This window comes from Mytilus californianus, unplaced genomic scaffold (genome assembly GCF_021869535.1).
Source record: "Mytilus californianus isolate M0D057914Y unplaced genomic scaffold, xbMytCali1.0.p SCAF_3, whole genome shotgun sequence".
In the NCBI taxonomy this organism is placed as follows: domain Eukaryota; kingdom Metazoa; phylum Mollusca; class Bivalvia; order Mytilida; family Mytilidae; genus Mytilus; species Mytilus californianus.
The window spans coordinates 8825640-8831639 of NW_026262679.1; positions in this window are offsets into that span (position 1 = coordinate 8825640).

Below are 6000 nucleotides of genomic sequence, written 5' to 3' on the forward strand. Positions count from 1 at the left end.
CCATCTTTGACAAGTGGTGATGTCGCAGAAATTGTCTCTGGTACATTAGACATCCTGTCATCAATTACAGAACTGATTCCAAAAGTCGGTCCGATAATAAGTAGCATTTTCACGGTAATATCTGGATTGGTAAGCTCAATAGGTGGCGGTGATACGGACATTGGATCGGTTGTTAGGAAGGCTATCGATGAAGCACTTAGAAAGTTCGACGATTCCAACCTTAGAGCAGAAGCATACGGTACTGAGAAAGTATTTGGCGATTCATTAGCATACCTTGACGGAATTACCGATTTACAAGAACATGAACTTTCTGCTCTGTCTGCACATATTCCTATCTATTCTGGAGTTAAATTCCTCGGAATAATACAATCAAAGATAAGAGACAGTTCAAAAAGCCAAGATGAGCAGCAGGTCAAACGGGCAATTGAATACACGCGACTTTTTGTAAAGCTGACTGTCCTTAGATCCGCCGTTCTGTGGAAAATGTACATCACTGTCAAACAAGCAGGACATAGTGTGTCAACAGCGAATAGCATTCAAAACGTAATTCAGAATATGAAATCGAACGACAAAGAATTCTTAAAATTTTTGACGAATCCCACATACCAACAAGCTATTTTCTTTGTACACTTGAAACCATCTGAGTTGCCTGAAGTTTCGAAGTATTTAGGCAAATGTCAACTTGCCTTTCAGAATTTGGCATTCTTAGGGGAAAGGTCTCGTAAACTTCGGACCCAAACATGGCCAACCTGGTATGCATTTATGCGCAATGATAAGTATGGTTCCATAACTGGAACAACAAATTTAAACAATCAAGGATACTTCCACTTTGATACGATTTCGTCAGTAGACAATACTTTCTATTTGCGTTCAGTGAAATGGCCCGAATGGTATGTGTACATGAGAAGTGGAGCAGAGGGTAGATTGAATGGGTGGAAAGGAAATCCCGGCTCTAGTGGACAGTGGAAAGTAATCAGGTTTTCTGATGGGTATTACATGTTGTCACCAGAAAAGTGGCTTGACTGGTTTGTCTATATGAAAAACGACCCATCTGGAACAGTTCGTGGTTGGAAAGGCGACCCTGGAGAACAAGGACATTGGATGATAATATAAAACTGTTTTAACAAAAACTGGATGGATTTCTGAATGCGTTTTCTTCTTCAGAGTGTGTTAATTTTATGAATTACTCAAATAAAACCATATTCATATGTTTTTCACACGTTATTTGACCTTTTAAATGCTGCTGTTAGATTTTATTTATTCACACCCTATTTTGCTTTGTTATATGATTTTAAACAAAACGTGGACTTGAATAGCACCTCGCCAATTCAAAAGATAAATATCTCGCAGCGTTTGTAACTTCTGAAAGTCTTTATTATATATCTTTACTGAAACATAATCTTATAAATTCGTGAGTTTTCTTTCGGATTCTTAAAATATTATGTCGTATATTTGAATGTGTTACATAAACGCTCAGCGATATTTATTTTAATTCTGACCTACTATCCATCAAGGATTAACGTCCTGCAATACAATTATATTTTTACAACAATAAAAATGTTCAAATAAATGTTCAATTTAATGGAATACATGACATTGTTTGGTCGGTTTGGTTCAGAAGTGTCATAAGTCACTGTGATATCACAAACCCGCCATGATTGACATATATGACCGAAAATTATCATTTGAACGATCACTTCAATATAACAACGATGATATGTGTAAGTATTGCCAATGAGACATCTTTCCACTAGAGACAGAAAGTCGAAGACATACACAACTACGGGTCACCGTACGACCTTCAACAATGAGAAAACACATACCATATAGTAAGCTGTAAAAGATCCAAGGTATGTCCAAAATGTGATTCAATCCAAATCGAACAGAAAACCGACCTTGATTTATGCTTAACTCAATAAATGAAAATAACTATGGAAGACAGAAACCCACAACAAACAACTAACAGAGAGACAAAGGACACAATGTCCTGTTCTAAGAGTGTTTGCAGTCACGGAAAGCTAGTTCCAAAGCTTCACATGAAATATTAATAAAATTTTCGCACAATAAACTATCAATCAGTACACCTGAAATTGATTTAGTAAAGACGTCATGAGCAGTCCAAGAAAGGCATGACTTTGTGCAATGTCAAAATATAAGTATCGACCGACTGTAGAATTATAAGTGTTCATAAATGGTTAGCAATACATGCTTAATTATGTATAAACTATTAAAACACATCAATGCTAGTTCCGATAATTGGTATGTTCTCTACAAGGAAGGTATTTAATGATGGGAACTAATCAAAACAAAAGCACTTAAAGCTTCGGTGACAATGCACAGAACGGCAAGTTGAAAATAATAGGTGTGGAAAACAATTAGATATTTGGAAAATATATCATGCTAATTCTGAAAATTGCTGTATGGCAGAACTTAAGATATTGATTGCATATGGTGATGTCCGCTTGGTTTATTGGTGTCAAGTTTTTTCTTCAGTCCTTGTTGGTTGTCGGATGGTTTGCCATGCTTCTTTCGTCGTAAATATTTTCTTGTTACTTGTATTAACTATATCTGACTATGTTCAAAAAGATATACATTAACAGAATACAAAATGAGTGAAGGATGTGTTTCATATTTGAGTTATCTTGCGTTTACCAGAAGAAAATCTCAATCGAATATAAAATAAGACGATGAAGATGTGGTATGACGGCAAATGACGTATAAAAAAGGCAATTATAAGTCACCATACGGTCTTCACCAATAAGGAAATTACATGCAACATAGCAAGCTATAGAAGGCCCCAAAATGACAAATATAAAACAATTCAAACGATCGACTCCATGTATGTGAAAAACAAATATGAGACACACAAATAAGCTACAACCACTGAATAACAGGTACATACAATAAAACCTGTTCCATCGCTCATTCCAAACAGATGATATGTATATTTGGTCAGCCGAATACAAAAGTTAAGTATAACATATGTCCGGACATAGGTCTTTTCCCTACTGCTAAAAGCCGAACGGTTATAAAATATATTTTTGTTATGTACTTTAAAACAGAAGAAAAACACCTCTTTGCATATCCTGTTTATCTGTCAAATTTTGTTGAATAATTAACATCATAGTTTGTAAGTTAAAAGCAATAGAAGGCCAGAGACCCCACTTTTCGTTGTCCACGAATATAGTCTTTTAACAAAAGTGTATTTTTTCTTTATTTTTTTTCTTTCCCTTTCTCATTTATTTCTTAGTTTTTATGGGGTGGAAATAAAAGAAGATAGCTGAAATAATTTTTTTGATGTTGTATTGTAACTGATTTTGATATGGAAAGATGATTAGGCCAGGTGCAAAAAGGTAATACTTGCAGTTTTCGGAACATCTCTTTCCTTGTCCATAGAGGTATGGATGTGTTTTGGCTAGATTTGTAAGAATTTAAAGAGCAATTTTTCTGAATGTTGGATATACTTTTGGACTTCTGCTGTACATTACACACACAAAAGATTTCACAAAAAAATGGTGCACTTTTTTTAATGAGACAAAACATTATAAAGAGCTAATATACAAACTCATTGTTGTATGTGGCCTAAGAAAGTGACCGTAACACATTTTACATGATGTACATAAAAATAGTTCAAGATGTCTTACGTCAGTTGTTCTCTTATTGCTTATAACTTACAAAATCTAGATTCAGTTTGATTTGAACATAGAATATGCAATAATATAATTCAATCAAAAATAACTCCATAACAGAATAAATTTTGAATGAATCGATTTGAATTTTGTAATTCCGTGGCCTTTTATAGCTTACTATACGGTGTGGGTTTTACTCATTGCTAAAGCCGTACGATGACCTATAGTATATCTACGTCATGTGGTCTCTAAAGGAAAGATGTCGTCTTGGTAAAAATATCTTCTTTTTTATATTAATTTCGATACATGTTTTTTTTTTTGTTTAACGTGCAAAACTAATGGTACATAAAGGCAACAGTAGTATACCGCTGTTCAATAGTCATAATAATTCGATTAAGCAAAAACAAACCCGGGAAACAAACTAAAACCGAGGGAAATACATCAACTGTAAGAGGAAAACAACGGAACAATAGAAACACTGAACTACAACAAAAGCAAACGTCAACATACATAGAAACGGGCTGTCTGATAACAACTGCCATATTTCTGACTTGGTACAGGATATTTCAAGAAAACATGGTGGGTTGAACCTGGTTTTATGGCAAGCCAAACCTCCCGCTTATATGGCAATGTTAAAAAATACCGCTAAAATGACAACTCTACGTGACGGGAATAAGGTACAAACAAACGCAAGAACACTCAGCACAGCGAAATACATAAATAGATAATATAATAGTACATTACAATATATAAACCGCAGAATAACAATGGACACCTCCCATCAATTTACGACAGCACACCAGGACACGACAAACGAAATATAAACTGCGCGTCACATGAATGGATCAATGTATTTTTTTGTGACGTTTATATTATCACAGGTAAATTTCTAAAAAATAAATAGATTTGTTTTATTTATAGACGTACAAGAATATTAAATTGGGATTGAGTTTGTAATGGTGTTATTTTATGTATGTTCTAGTCATGACAAGAATATTAAATTGTAATTGTGTTTGTAATGGTGTAATTATTTGTATTTGTTAACCATGTTGGGATTTTTTTCTAAACCAAAACTGTGAAAAAACAAAAAAATCCTGTGCATATAGTTGCTTTAAACTGAAAATCATATAAATGAAGTATCTAATTTTTTATCTTAACTTTTACATATATATAAAAATAAAAAAAAACAACTGTAACTTATGGCAAGATCTTGTAAGGACAAACAGTAAACACACATGAAAACAAACAACATAAAACAAAACTCTGTAGATGAACCACGCGTACATTGTAACTCGACTATACTGACAAATAAGACAGATATGAAATGTACCAAAAATACAGAATTCAAACCACAAACGAAATAAACAGACACCATATCAGCACAAAATGACCCATCGGACCCACACGTATAAGAAAATAACAACAAAATGCCCGTAAGCGGGATAGATAAACACCGAACCACGTCGTCTCCAACAGCGTACATAAGCATGACAAAATATCCAACAGGACTAACAAAATAAACATCATAACTAAATACATGGTATGTGCCTCAAATCAAAGGTATTTTTTGACATCTTCAAAACTTAAAGCCATATAAAATGACATTCTTGTAATCATACTGTTAAGGAAATTATTGACCTAATGAATGCATATATCCTAAACTAAGTCCTCTATGTACGTTTTGTTCTACATGTATTACGAATCCATAACGCTGAATCGACAAAAAATATTTCCTTCAGTGATTGTTGCCGAAGTTTACCGATAGGATAGTGACAGAACCATGAATCACGTGAATAACCCTATTGTTTGAGGGATTTTATTTTTTTTCATATTTTTATGCGTTTCCATTTTGTTAACTTTGTCACAACAGTTCTTAAATGATTTAGTTACTTTCGTGTCCTAACTATAATAACATTCGCCAAGTGTTATGGAATTCTCTTGTTGATTTTCCGCAGCGTATTGATATAATTATTTTGCCTTTTGGGTCAGAATTTATAACTGATGAAGAAAATAGTACTCTTTTTGTATTGGTACAGAAATATATATTGAAAAGAAAAAGGTCCACACCATAATATGAAAGCTTCTTTGTATGTCGTTCACTCAATTTTTTTTTCAATTGCTTTTTATTCCCTTTTACTCAAACTACAATATAATCAATTCATTCTGTATTCATGATTTTTACTATATTACAATGGAAAGAGAATGCTCCAAGTATTTACTACGTGGCATGTCATATTTTTTGGGGAGATAGATGAAAGTAAACAATGTTGCTTGTTTCGTGATCCTATTGTTTATAATGTATTATCTTACATAACATGATTTGATTTATTGAAAAAATATTGTTTAAACTAAAAGATTTGGCGTATTAGAT